The 15,855-nt window shown below is 38.7% G+C and overlaps 1 protein-coding gene across 4 annotated transcripts in view; it reads right to left on the reverse strand.

The window, feature by feature from the left end:
- cdc42bpb (CDC42 binding protein kinase beta (DMPK-like)) overlaps nt 1–15,855 on the reverse strand; it is a 206,973-nt gene that overhangs the window by 155,736 nt on the left and 35,382 nt on the right. The gene's annotated exons all lie outside the window — the stretch shown is intronic.

A 15,855-nucleotide genomic window follows, 5' to 3' on the forward strand; every position in this document is an offset into this window, starting at 1 on the left:
CCCTTTGGACTTAATATTGAGTTCAACACCTTCAAATTGTGAACCCACTCCCTTTGTTTTAGCTTTACTTGTTACATTCTGTTACCATACCCTCTCTTCTTTCTTCCCCCACCCCAGCGGGACTGCCTGTTCTTTCTGTCTGGCAGTTAGACACATCACTGTTCTGCCATTTTCAGATTCCAATCACTTAATCCAAACTAGCAATCTTCTTAACCTCCCACTATTGCATATACACTGCACACTTCACGTCAGCTTTGATGAAGAGACATCTAGACTCTAAACATTAGCTTGCTTTTTCTCCATGGATGCTGCCTGACCCGCTGTGAGCTCCAGCATTTTGTTTTCACTAACTGCATTCTGATTGTGAAGTATTAAAAATCTTCTGTTATGGTCCATCAATGTTTGGATCTCAACTTATTTCTCTCACCATACCCCAACCCAGACTGCTGAATTTTATTTCAGTATCATTCCAACAGCAACATAACAAAATAGTCAAACATTTCGTGGGCGGCACAGTGGCAGTAGTTACCACTGCTGCCTCACAGTGCCAGAGACCTGGGTTCAATTCCCACCTCAGGTGACTGTGTGGAGTTTGCACATTCTCCCAGTGTCTGCGTGGTTTTCCTCCGGGTGCTCAGATTTCCTCCCAAATCCAAAAATGTGCAGGTCAGGTGAATTGGCCATGTTAAATTGCCCATTGTGTTAGGTGAAGGGGTAAATGTAGGGGAATGGGTCTGGGTGGGTTGTGCTTCGGTGGGTCGGTGTGGACTTGTTGGGCCGAAGGGCCTGTTTCCACACTAAGTAATCTAAATTTCTCTTACAATTCTGCTTATTTTCAAGTGTTACACGTAAAATGATATCAAATGTATAAAGTAAAAAAAAGATGATTCTAAACCTTACACACAATATATACAACATGGACACTACTATCCAGGATTAACAGGAAAACTGATGCCTTTGAGTGGTGGAGTTGCTGAAATGCATAAAATTGACATGCACCAACGTTACAAGCTTTGTCCTATCATCCCTGGATAAATGGTGCAGCAAGTCGAAGCTGAGCAAGAAATGAATGACTAAAAAAGAAATACCCAAAGAATAAGACTACTGCACAATTTCATAACTGCAAATTTTGAACGTTTTTAATAAACAGATATAATCTGAAAGCATTTCTCCTCTTTACAGGAAAAATACAGACTGCAATATACTTTCTATTTATAGTTACTTTGACTATTGAAACAAAATGGATACTTAAACTTCACAGCAATTTGATAAAGCCAGTAAATCTTCAAAAGGAGATCAAAATAAAGCAGATGGTCAATGAATCCTCAATAAAGGTGAATTAACGTTAATAGAGAAGCTTCATAAATCTAACCAGCACTGGTCAAGCTTTCAATGTATCTTTTATTGCCTTACAAAACTCAACAGGACTAACATTGTGAGTGGGGGAGGGGAAAAGATGAAGTGAGAGACAGAGGGTGGGAGTTGGTGGCCAGCAACAAAGGAAAAGAATCAGCCTTCAATGCTGAAGTATTAACTTACTCTTCGAGAACATATACAGCCAGCAGGAGAGGGAGTTGATGGAAAAATGGAAGACCTAGGACTGCCAACTCAACAAAACATTTCGCACCTAGGCAAATTTGAGAATGAGAATGAATGAATCAATGGATGAAATTCTTGGCACTTGCTTAAAATGATTCCAGAGCCCTGAAAAACACCTTCAAAATCCTACTGACTGACCCAATGGAAAGTGCTGCTTACATCGATCTTTGAAACATTCAAGTATCTGTACGTCTACTTGATGGATGAGGAAATTCTGGAGTTTGGTATTAAAGCAAATCTTCACGTTTTACAGGAAGATGTGGATAAGCAAGGTGGAATAACGCAACACAGAAACTTCAAACGATTTAATAATACAGAACCTAAAACAAGTAGAATGGCATCATAACAAAGCATAATATTTTTGTTCCTGCCACATTATATTCAACGTTGGTTAGAAAAAGTATAACATACTAAGCAACAACTTACATTTCTAAAACAAATCTTCATTTTCTAGTGATTTTTTAAAATGCTTAATAAAGTTGTATTGTTTCAAAAAACAGTGGAGTTATTATAAAGATTATTGTCAGCTAGAAAAGCTTACAAATGGGAAGCATGTCAGAACTCATACAAAAGCTAACAATTTTGAATACTTCAATATTAACCCTTTCCTATAGGCATAAACATCACATTTTAAATCCTAAATTATCCTTGATATAGGTCAAACTTAGAAACAAAGTATATCAACAGCAACTCTTCATTTACCACATGCAAGGAAAGTGGTTATCGCAAGTACTAATGTTAATAAATTGACCTAGAGTAACATTCTATAGTTACATAAATGTGTTCTATATTTGGGGTTAAATCTATCTATCTATCTATCTATCTATACCTTATTTGTTTCTGGTGCTCATTGAAACATTAAAATTGAATGACTAAGTATGACAGTGGATAAATTTGAATTAGCCCATTTTGGCAGAAGCAAAGAAAAGCAGTACCCTATTTAAAATGGAGAGAGATTGTAGAACGTGTTGATTCAGAGGGCTTTGGTTGTCCTGGTACATTAAGTTATAAAGTCAATATGCAGGTACTGAAAAGGATTAGGAATGGAAGTGTGTAGCACATTGGTGGGACCACATCTGAAGTACCTATGCTTGGGTTTGGTCACCTTATTTAAAGATAGAATTACTTTAGAAGCAGTCGAGAGACATTTGTTCAACTCATTCTTAGAATGAAGGCTCATCGAATGAAGGAAGGTTGAAAAAGGATAGGCCCGTATCCATGAGCTTCATTCCTGATGAAGGACTTATGCCCAAAATCTTAATTTTTCCTGCTCTTCAGATGCTGCCTGACCTGCTGTACTTTTCCAGCACCACTCTAATCTAGACACTAATCTCCAGCATCTGTAGTACCCACTTCCACCTATATTCATGAGGGTTTAGAAGAATGAGAAATGATCCTCTTGCAATGTAAGACCTTGTGGTGACTGGATAAGGTGGATTTTAGAGGAATATTTCCTCTTGTGGGGAGACTAAAACTATGGCCATTAAGTAATGTTCATTGTGAAGAGGAAAAGGTTCACCAAGACAAATGTCTCTTACAATCAAAAACTGGAGAAGTCATAATGGGAAATAATGAGGTGACAGACTATTTTCACTGGTGTTTAGAAGAATGGTGGGGGGGAGGGGTGGAATCTCACAGAAATGTACATAACAGAACTGGACAGGGGCCACAATCTAAGGATAAGGGTAGTCCATTTAGGACTGAGATGAGACAGATTTCTTCATCCACAGAGTGGTGGAATTCTTTCACAAAAAGGCCAAGTCAGTCATCGGGAAGAAAGCGGGAACAGGGTACTGAGTTGGATGGTCACCTGTGTGCAGACTCGAGTGATTGTGGCCTACCTTTTTAAATAAGATGTAAACAGAAAAGTCAAAGCGCCCTCAATACTATCCCCTACTGGGAGGACTGCACTGGTTTAAATACAGAATAAAGCTCACTCTATTCTTTTTAAACAGAAAAGTAAATTTCCTTGACTCTTTTGAACTCAAAGTAAAGATCCTTCAACTCAAAATAAAAATGACATTCCCTCAACATCAAACACTCCTGGGATAGGGACAAGGGGTCAAAATACAAAGTAAAGCTTCCTCTCTATGACTCTACAGGTTTGAAATCAAAGTAAATTCAAAGCAAAGTTCTCTCAGCTCCGTCCCCAGCAAACACACCCAGGACAGAGACAACAAGGGGTTAAAACACAGGAAAATGTCTTCGACTCATTAGAACTAAAAATAACGTCTTTCCCACACCAACCCCACTAAATGCCCCTGGGACAGGTACAATAGGGGGTTAAAATAAAAACATCCTTGGTTCTTTGAGGGAGTCCAAAATGAAAATAAAACTGTTTTGTTGTCAGTTTCTTGACCTGTCTACATCTTTCAGCTCGCATCCTCCTCTCAGCTTACTTTGTCAACCTGTAAAGCTAAGTAGAAAAGGTAACTGAATGGCATGGTTAACTTTTTACACATGGACATTCCAAGAGTATCTGACAAAGTAAAGATTAGACTTATGAACTCAATTAAATTTATTGCAACAAAGGAAAAATACAAAATTTGACAAGTCAGAAAGCAAGCAATAGTAGTAACTGAATTGTTTTTCCTAGACTGGAGGGAAAATACAGTTATACTCCTCAAGGGCTGTTATTGAAACCACTGTTGAAACAGACCACAGAAGGACATAAACTGGGGAAATGACAAGATTTGTGGCAAATGAAATTTAATGCAGAAAAAGGTAAAGTGAGGGAGTACAAGCTCAAAATTATAAAATAGCGAAGAGACCAGGAGGTGCAAGTACACAAGTCTTTTAAGGGGTATGGTCAAATCCGTAAGGATTTCAAAAACACACATGGGATCCTGGGTTTTATCAAAATAGAGACAAAGTATAAAAATAAACAAGTTATCAAAACGCTAAAAAATTGTTGACTGGACTTTGGCTACACACATGCTGAACACCACACCTAAGGGAGGAGTTTGGACAGAATGCAGAACGGATCTCTTGGAATACTACCGAAGTGGGGAACCTTCAGTTAAATTGGGAGATGAGAGAGCTCGGGAATTCTCAACTTCAAGAAAAGATGCTCCAAACAATGCAGGGAAATGGAGAGGAACAGTTTTAACTGGATGGGGTGTCTATAACCAGAGGTCACAGATTTAGGATTGACAAAAGAAAACACAGGATGGGGTGTTGATGGAGCAATTTGTTCAAAAAGCTGCCACAGGCACTGTGGACCAAAGGGTCTACTTCAGTGCAGTAATATTCCATGATTCTAATAAAGTTATACATACTGCTGTCTAAAGCAAATTGATCAGAATGGAGTCTTACAGTACTACAGTTAGAGGGAAACACAGGTTCAGCAATTAAATTCTATCTCTGCATTTAAAATGGTTGATATTAAGTGTATTACTACACAGTATATTATAAAGACTCAAGCAGAAAGTGGAATTTTCAGACAGACAATCTAAGGCGAGACATTAATAGCTTTGTTAATGTACACTCAATGGATCAAAGGGCCTTTTCTCTATAGTATGATTCTATGATATTTGTACATTAAATTGTTTGATTTCTTTAGTATCTAATATTCTGAATGACAGATTTAGTCATGAGGCTTTTACAAGCCCAGGCATCAACAATGATCAAAAGTAATGACTTTTTTAAAAAATGGAATGGAAGAGGCAACTTTTTTTAATTCACACATCAACCATGCACTTCACAACATTTTTTTCTTATTAGATGATTATAGGGAATTTCACTGCCTGTCTTGACTTGTTTACATATTTTAACTATTTTCCTGAATATTGTTTATGATTCTATTGTAGAAGCCATTGAACGGATTACATTTTGAGCAATTAACTGTATTCTGTATGAGCAAGCGAACAAAAAAAAAAGACATAACTTGAAAGAATAAATCCCCGCTATGTTTAAAAAGTAATATTTGGAGCAACATTCGAAGGGAAGTTTTAATTTTAGGAAATGGCTTTGTAAAGAGAATCCAACAAGAAAAAAAAAGTGTAACTTAAGAATTGAATTTAGATAAAGAATAAACACTTCATGTCTGTGCTACTTACAGTTGATAAATAAAAGAAATAGAAATGTGAATATCCTCAGGACTGTGAAAACTCAAATGATAATACTTAAGACAACTTCTACTGTAGTTTTTAATAGATGGAGGAAGTTGAGTGAAAAAAAACAAAATTTGTCACCAATGCATATTAGGATATGGAAGAGATATGCTTTAAGGACCAACTCAGAAGAGAGGGAGGTAGGCAGATGAAGACACGAACAGTACAGATTCCAGATCTGAAGGCCAAAACAGATGGTAGCAACGATGGAACAATTAAAACTAAACATGTGCAACAAGCCACAATGGAGAGAAGCAACTATCTTCCCTGCTTGTGCAGATAGGTAAGTCTAAGACCTTTGGGGAGGGAGGGGGGAACGCGGTGAGACCATTGAATGATTTAAAAACAAGGCTTAAAGTTTGAAAAAAATTGAAGCATTAACATATTGTTTAAATCACTGAGTCCAGGGGTGATGGGTGAATGGAGCATTGTGCAAATCAGGAGATGGGTGGTAAAGGGGCAAGGCTAGAGGTGATAAAGGCTTGGATAAGAGTTTCAGCAGATAATATTAAAGAATTGACGTAGGTGGTCTTGGTGGAATGCTTATGTAGATGAAGGAATCACTGGCTAGGCCCATCACTAATTGCCCAGAGGATAATTAAGAGTCAACCACATTGCTGTGGGTCTGGAGTCACATGTAAGCCAGACCATAGGATGGAAGTCTCCTTCCTTAAAGGCAGCAGTGAACCAAATGAGAGCTTCCTACAATTCGGCAATGGATTCATATAGTCATCATTAGACACTCAATTCCAGATTTTACTGAACTCTAATTCCATTATCTGCTATGGTGGGATTCAAACCTGGTCCCGAGAACATGACCTTGGTCTCTGTCTGATGAAAGGCTTTTGCCCAAAACACATTTTCCTGCTCCTCAGATGCTGCCTGACCTGCTGTGCTTTTCCAGCACCACTTTAATCTTGACTCGGAATTAAAAGTCCAACGATAACACCACTAAGCCCATAGTAGTAGCAAATTACTGCAGATGCTGGAATCTGTACAGATAAAAAAAATGCTGGCGATCACAGTGGGTCAGGTAGCATCCATGGAGAGAAATTCTCATATTCTGATCTCTTCATCTGAACATCCTTTCTCCTCCAGCACTCCAACACCCCCTCCCCACTACTACATAAATGCTGTCCCCTTAACACTTCAGCTCTGATGAAGAGTTATCTCGACTCAAAATGCTAGCTTGCATTCTTCTCCATAAATGCTGCCTGGCCCGCTGTGATCTCTAGCATTTTTTGTTTTTAATACCACTAGGTCGTTGCCTCCCCTCAACGTATGACACGAAGGGTGTAATCATCCTGCATAAGCCCCAGACAGTTGCTCGGGAGCAGGATGGAGTTACTGACTAAGGAGCATGGTTTGCAGCAGGCATCTAAGACCACAGCTTCAGACATTTTAATACTTATATGAAAGAAAGTTCAACTTATGCAGAACTGGATGTTGCATTGACAGTGTGGCAATGTTCTGAGATTAAGTCAGTCTACTTGTGTTACTTCTGATGCTACTCTTTGCTTCAGGTGCCTTTCAAATTTGCTTATTTCTTTTTTTCCTAGCATTATCGGTTTTGCTTTATCCCCCCCCATAGATTCTTTTTCCGATCTTCACCCACATCCAAGCTAAATTAATCTCTCTGACTGCACGAGCAAACCTCCCTACAAGGATACTGACCCCAGTACTAAGATGTAACCCACTCTTCCTGCACAGGTCCCACCTGTGCCAAAATCATTACTAATGTCTGAAATTTAAATCCCTCCTTCCTGAGCCATTTCTCCAGCTCTACAGTCATTTGCTTTGCTTTCTTATTTCTGTACTCATTTTCATGTGGCAGTCAGAGTAATCATTCGATTACTACCTGTGAAGACCTGCTTTTTAATCTCATTCCTAGCTCTCCAAAATCTGCTTTCTGGACCTCATCTATCTTTCCAATTACATTATCGGTACAAAATATAACAAGTTTTTGCTGTTCACAGCCACCATAAATGTGTTCTGCAGCCACTCATCCTGGACCCTGGCACATGCCACCCTGGAATCATGACTGTGGCCCCAGAAATGCCTAATTTTTAAGTTATTAAATCCTGTATCATTACTGGACTTCCACTGTTCTTCCTTCCTCCTGTGCAGCTAACCCACATGTGGTGCCACAGATTTGGTTCTAGCTGCACTCCCCTGTGGAACCCCAAGCCAATATCAAGAGGGAAAAGCATTCAGTGAGCAGGATGGACTTATACGACTCCTGCCATTACCTGCCCAGTGCTCTTACATTGTCTGACTGCCACCAAATCCCTCTCTGGCTGCTGTCTCTTCAAATGAGATGTGACCACCTTCCTAATGTGCAATTCATGTCAGTTTCACACTTGTGGATGCAAAGTGGAGACTCCATCTATGACGTAAGTTCCGAAACCTGGAGCTCAAATTTCTGCAGCTGGTGAAACTTCTTGCACGTGCAGTCATTTAGCAGAAAGCATCTATAACTTCTTATGGCATTGGTTGCATATTCCACAAAGCCAAAGTGTCCTGCCACACTTATTTGTTATGGACTAGGCCAGGCCACTCAAAACATTCTTAAGCATAAGTTAAAAATCACAACACCAGGTTATAGTCCAACAGGTTTAATTGGAAGCACACTAGCTTTTGTAGCGTCACTCCTTCATCAGGAGCGATGGTCAGAAAGCTAGTGTGCTTCCAATTAAACTTGTTGGACTATAATCTGGTGTTGTGTGATTTTTTTTAAACTTTGTACACCCCAGTCCAACACCAGCATCTCCAAATCATTCTTAAGCAGGCAGCCTAGACCATAACTTTGCAATTTGCTTCAATAAGTGTATGATGAAAATTATCCAGAGTAAGATAACTAGGTTGACTACTAGATTTTAAGAGAGACTAAAGAAGTGTTTTCACAAAATTACACAATAAAACACAAAGAACCCCTACAGAACTCAACCTGTTCAACTAGACTAGGAGAGATTCCACACACCTCACAGTTGAACTCCCAACCAGTTCAGGACTGAATTAAGCTGCTCAGCTAAAGAGATAACCACTCCCCTTTCATTATGCAGGTCACTTCTAAAACATGACCACTTTGGCCTAAAGTGTCATCTGTTTACATATCAACAAAGGCCTCAAAACCCTTTTCATTTTTGGACCAAACCAGACTGATGGGAGCCCAGCCTGGTTTATTGCCCCTCTGGGGGAAAAAAAATCAAGGGCGGTGTATCCTTCAGCCAAGAAACAGCTTTTTGAAAAAGGACTAACTTTGTGACATATTTGACAAATTGATTATGACTTGGAAATGAGAAAGTACAATCACTCACCAAACAGCTCCGTTATCTATGCTGCAGTCACTTTTTATTCCTGACATCCTGTATCCAACTCTGTCACTTCTCTGTTCCTGCTGGCTCCTTTTTATACCCTATTCAACTCTCACTCCTTTCTGCTGCTTTCCAATTAGCTAATTACATTTTAGTTTTCTCTCCCCAACTTTATTTTATATCTTCAAACTTTATGCTGCTTTATGAGCTTCCTAGGTTTTCAATAACTTAGCACTGCTTTATGGCTGTTCTCTCTTTTTATACCAAACCAGTTTTCTCCAAAGTTACAAAAACAGTGTTGCAGATGTAGGAAATTGGGATGAGAAAAGAGTAGTGGGAAAATTAGTAGATGTGGCTGTATCTATGGAGAGAAAAACATAACTACATTTGAGATTTGTCTCTGATGAAAGGTCTAGGGCTGAAATGCTCACTTTGTTTCTCTCCACAGTTGCTAACAGGTCTGCTGAGGCATTCCAACATTGTCTGCTTTAATTGAATCATTGCCAAATAAGTGCAGTTTTTGACACTCAAACTAACTTCCAACTAAAACGATGCAAAAAAAGTATCCCTACCCTTGGTTTAACAAATCAAATCCTAGCACAATATAGAAGGCCTTTCAGCACATCAAGTTTGCAGTAGTTCTTTCAAACACGATCCACTTAGTTCACTCAACTGTATTTTTTTCTCCAAGCATTTATCCAATTTCCCTTTGAAGATGACTACTGAATCACTATTCAACTGTCTGCCTGAAATCTGAATAACTTGCTCTTTTAAAAGTTTTTCCATTTGTCACATCAGAAAAGTCTGATGTCTTCCATAAGTGGCACCAAAAAAATGCATTTTTTAGATTATGCAATTTCAGGTTGGGTGATGATACCGAATTCAAGGTACACTTACAAATTCACAGGGAGGCGATAAATATAAAAATTTGAAGTAGTTTAGTGCACCAAAGCAGTAACTTTGCACATTTCATCCTTAAAGTTACTAAAATCTTTGTGCTTGGAATCGTGATCATTTTGAAATTCCTCAAATAACTTACACTAAGGGAACAGTAACCAATTCTATTTCTAATTTTTCTCATAGCCTTCTGCCTACATAGCTAATTGCTTGGTATGAGGGGAAGCAGCTATGTTTGGCGAATTAATCAACATAATAAAAACCAAGACGACAGAACAGAGACCCCTAGGAGCTCAGGTACACAGTTCCCTGAAAGATTGATCACAGGTAGACGAGAGTGGTAAAGGCGGCATTTGGCACGCTTGTCTTTATTGCTCAGACTACTGAGTATAGGAATGGGATGTCATGTTGCGGTCATACAGGGATGTTGGTGAGGCCACTTTTGATGTGCTGCATACAGTTCTGGCTACCCTGTTCTAGGAAGGATATTAGTAAAATTGGATGCGTGCATAAAAGATTTACAAGGACGTTACTGACACTGGATGGTTTAGAGCTATAAGGAGAGGCTGGATAAACTGGGACCTTCTCAATGGAACGTAGGAGGTTGAGGGGTGACCTTACAGAGGTTTATAAAATAGTGAGAGACATAGATAAGATAAATAACAAAGATCTTTTCCCTAGATTTGGGGAGTTCAAAACTTAAGAGAGTGGAAAGATTTAAAAAGGGACCTGAACGGTACTTTTATTTTTACAGAGAGGCTGTACAGGAAAGAATGCTAGAAGTAGTAAATGCAAGTACAGTTACAAAATTTAAAAGACTGGTTTATGAATAGGAACTGTTGAGGGTTATGGGCCAAACACAGGCAAGTGGGACTGGCTTAGGTGGGAAAACTGGCCAGTGTGGACAAGTTGGACCAAAGATAGGTTTCTGTGCTATATGACTCTACGACCAGTCACAAGGTTCTCAGCTCCAGAACATTTGTTTCCTCTTAAAATTAGCCATAAATTCCATCAAAGTCTAATTTTAGAAAACTAGAATGGAACTAGATGCTTTTGAAAATAGAAATAGTGACTCAATGAATTCATCCAACAAGAATAAAGAAATAAGAATGAAGAACAACCAATAAATCTTAACCTTTCACTCTGCCACCTCCCACCATATTCCATGCTTTGACTGCTGCATGAGTTTCAAATCATTTTTTGTTAAATTATTCAACCAATAAGTTATTGCTTGAACCATTCACTTGAAGCTAACTAAACTTTAAACTAGGCTAAACAATTCAAGCCTGGCTATCCAGTGGTAGCACCAACCCATGACTATTTTGCAAACTTTATCCATTTCACAATGCTTGATTTATTTTGGACTGAGTCACAAAGTACACAACAGCCTTCATTTCTGACAGTATAATAAAGCCAACACCATTTAGTATCGTGAACATTACATACAGACTTGCTGTTAATTTTCCCTTACAAGTAGTTTTACCAGAGCCATCAGACCCTGTGCCTTTCATATAAATAATCATAATTTATGATCAAAGCACCTAAAAGATTAAATAAATAAATGTTCAAAGCTTTGATGTTGCTAAGGATTTATTTGTATGCTGGCACAGCATCAAATTATACAGCTGTCAGCTTTAGTCTTGTTTAATATCAGACAATAATAAAGTGTCATACAACTTGACAACAAATAAATATTATTTGTTATCCAAATGAAAATTGCACTTGTGGAAAGTCATTCCAATTTGAGTTAAAGCCACAAAGAAACTTGAATCTTAGAAAATACCATACATTCTGAATGCTGTAATCACAATGAGCTAAGATGCTCTTAACAGGAGGATAAAAATGAGCAACTTTTAATAAGGACAGTATGAATTGTCTTGCTTATTAAACTCAAAAAAGGGATAATTACTGATTGTACCATTCACTGTGGTGTCATGCGAATCTGGGCTGAGTGTAACAAAGGATCTTGACCAGCAGACAAGAACAGGTTCTCCTAATAGTCTCTGTAATAATGTACACAATACCCCTGCGACATGTAAATGGTTGTAAAGATGCAATAAACATTTTTATTTCAAAATACTCCTTCAGTTAGACCAGAAGATGAACTGATCCACACTAGACCATTCTTGTTCTGAAGAAACATATCTAGAAGATATTGGTGGTAGCAGGCATACAATAAATTCGACTGATATTACAAGTACAGGATTCTTTATACAGTCAGATGCATTTAAAATGAAATCTACTTACAATTAAGCTGTATGACAATTTAGGCCAAGGCTTAGTAAAATGATTTCACACAAATTAAAACTTTTACACACTGTTGTATCATCTAGCTGTTCAAAAACAAGTCATTGAATTAACTGCAAGCACACTAAAGTTTTGTTTTAAAACGGAGATCTCTCTGCAGCTGAATTTTATGAAAGGCATCGAAAATATAATTTCAGAATAGGTACTCAATGTGCAAGGACATTAAATTATAATAAACAGGTTAATATTTAATTAGGGAACAACATTAATGCTTCTTACTTGAAAACCAATATGAAACCAAACTGAGCCAGAAAATCTGAATTTTACCAACAGGTAGAGATATAAAAAGACTGCTTCACACCAGCCCTTGCAAGCCCAATTCCAATTTTCACTATCATAAACTTAACATCTGATAGCAGTACTTAATTTTTACAATTTTTTTATATGACAGCTTGACAGGAAGCACCTCTTGCCTCTCCCAAGTATCCTCCTGCATTGTTCTTATATCCACTCTGTCTCCAAGATTCTGTTGCCTTATCTCTGAAACTTCAATCATTGAAGCCCCTTTCCCACGCTTTATTTCCACATCACAACAAAATGAAGCACATTAGAGTAGGAGGTTATTCCACATTCAGCAATCAAAATTCAATCCCTTCAATGCCTCATGGATTCCAACACCAATCCTATATTGGATCCTATATTAAATCCTCAACTACAATGAATCTCAAAGGAAATGACAATGGAGATAAAACAAAGAGCTAGCAATGTTGGAGATGGTTAAAAAGAAAATGGGGAAAATTGCAAATACTAGACAGCTAGAATTAGAAACAGAAAATAGAAATATATAGGCGTTCATAACTGAAACAGAAAAGATATGCTAACATTTCTGGTGAATCTTCAGTCAGAACAAAATAAAATAGGAAAGCAAGCTTTCTAATGGGGCTCAATAAAACAATGACACAAAACATTTATGTTTTTATTCATGACATGTGCACATTGCTTGCTGGGTCATCACTTATTGTTCATTCCTAGATGCCACTGAGGTGGTGGTGATGTTGAATTGCCTTCTTGAAATCACTGCAGTCTATTTGGCGTAAGTAGACCCACAATATTGTCAGGAAGGGAATTTAAGGATTTTGACACCAACACTGAAGGAACAGAACGTACTTCTGAATCAGGAAGATGAGTGGCTTAGAATGGTAACTTCCAGGTGATGGAGTTTCCATGTATATGCTGCCCTTGTCCTTTTAAATTGGTAATAGTTGTTCGCATGGAAAGTGCATCCTATAAAGAGTGCACACTACTGTGACTGAGTGATACTGGTAGACGAAGTGAATCTTTGGGATGAGGTGCCATTCAAATTTTGTCCTGGATGATGTGAACTTAGATTATAGTTGGAACTGCATTCATCCAGGCAAGTGGGGAGCACTCCCTCACATTCTGATTTATTCCTTGTAAATGGCAGACAGGCTTTGGGAGTCAGATGGTAAGTTACTTGCTAGCTTTTGACTAGTTCTTATAGCCACAGTACTTATATTGCTATTGATAATATGATGCATTGAAATGTTATGGAGCAATGGTTAGATTCTCTCATGTTCGATGGAGCATGTCAAAAGTGACTTTTCAGTTTAGATCTTATTGCATTTGGACACAGGATGCTTCAGTATCTGAAATCATTAAGTGGTGCTGAACATTGAGCAAACATCCCTCACTCTAATGTCCGACGGAAGAAAAGTCACTGATGAAGCAGCTGAAGGAGGATGGTTTCCAGGATACTGCAGAAACATCAACAGAGCCATATAGGGCTCTTGTGGTCCAGTGTCCCTACCTCTGCACCAGGAGGCCCAAGTTCAAGTCCCTCCTGTTTCAAGAGGCATGTAATAACATCTCTGAACAGTTGATTAGAATACATCAACCCGGAGGAATTCATGCAGAGATGACTTGCAGTAAAGTTGACTGATCTTTAACAACCCCATACTAACTTCATTTGTGCCAGGCGTGGCTCCCACCACCAATCCCCATTGACCCCAGTTTTACTACAGTTCCTTGATACCATATGTTATGAAGGTGGAGAAGTGTACTGTACCTTTAAGAGAATTAAAAGCTTGCAGAGCTATCTGACAGCATCAAGTGTCCTGAACAAGATATAATGCCACCTGTTACTCCAGCAGCTGTAGTAGCTGGTTGACTGGAGACAAAAACAAATTTGAATTAGGCCAATTTAAATTATACCCTAAAAAATATACCAAATTCAATCAAGTTTTAATTTAGTATATTGACAATCTGATGCTTTGGAGGCATAGGACCAGGAAAACCTCAACAGCGGAGGAGAACTGCTGAAGACCAACAGAAGTAGGCTGCTAGGCAGAACTCAGAGGTACCTGTCTAGAGAAGGAGTTTGCACAGAGGAAAAACATCAACACTGACCGGGAGAGAAAATCTACAGAGGAAGATATAAAAGAGAAGATTTGACAGCTGGCTGATTTTGAAATTTGGATTTTTCAGTAAATCTTAATCGTGGGTTTTATCGGACTAGTATTATAGAAGAGCAAGTAAAAGATAGGTTTGAGAAGGAGTTGTAAATAGTTGTTAATTAATTATTCTCTGTTATACTTTAAGAAATAAAGTTGTTAATTTTTACTTTAATTAGTTCTTGGCCTTTTGAATTTTCACAGATTACTGCACGGGATAACTCTTTTGTGTTGCTGGTTTAAATTAAGCAGGTGGGTTTACCCCATGTCATAACGCATATTTGGTCAAATGCTGCCTTGATGCTAACAGCAGTTGCTCTCATCTCATCTCTAGATTTCGGCTCTTTTCTCCAAGTTTGAACCAAGCCTATGAGGTCAGAATCTGAGTGGCCCTGGTGGAACCAAAACAGAACATCAGTTGGCAGATTTGCTTTACTAGACGAAAGTGAGGACTGCAGATGCTGGAGTTGAGAGTCGAGAATGTGGTGCTGGAAAAGCACAACAGGTCAGGCAACATCCGAGGAGCAGCAGCATCGACGTTTCAGGCAAAAGCCCTTCATGAGGAAAGAGGCTTTGTTTTACTGCTGATCGAGTGTAGAGTGTTAGGGCAGTAACTAGTTGGGTTGCATTTGCCCTGCTTTTCACATAGCAATTGTCAGGTAGATGCCAGTAATGTGGCTGTAGTAGAACAGCTTGACTAGGGGTGCGGCAAGTTGTGGAGTACATACTTTCAGTACAATTGCTGATATGTTGGCATGACCATAGCATTTACAGTATCCAGTACCAGCCATTTCCTGATATCATATGGAGTGAATCAAATTGGCTGGCGACGAGCATGTGATTCTGGAGATCTCTGGAGGAGGCAGGGGATAGCTCTCCTACTTGGCATTTCTGGTCAAAGATTGCGACAAATTCTTCAGCCTCACCATTTGCACTGATGTACTGGGCTCTCCTATCATTGAAAGGTGGATATCTGGGAACCTCCTTCTCCAGCAAGTTAAATTATCCACTATAATTCACAACTGTGTTTTGCAGGGCCACAGAGCTTAGATATGATCTGTGGGTTGTGGAATTACTGAGCTCTATCACTTGCTGCTTGTGTTGTTTGTACGCAAGTAGTTCTGATTTGCAGCTTCACCAAATTGACACCTTTTTAGGTGTGCCTAGTGCTTGTATGTACAAAGTATTCTGTGCCAGCACAGAAACTTCCATGTA

Source organism: Chiloscyllium punctatum, chromosome 4 (genome assembly GCF_047496795.1).
Source record: "Chiloscyllium punctatum isolate Juve2018m chromosome 4, sChiPun1.3, whole genome shotgun sequence".
Classification (NCBI taxonomy): domain Eukaryota; kingdom Metazoa; phylum Chordata; class Chondrichthyes; order Orectolobiformes; family Hemiscylliidae; genus Chiloscyllium; species Chiloscyllium punctatum.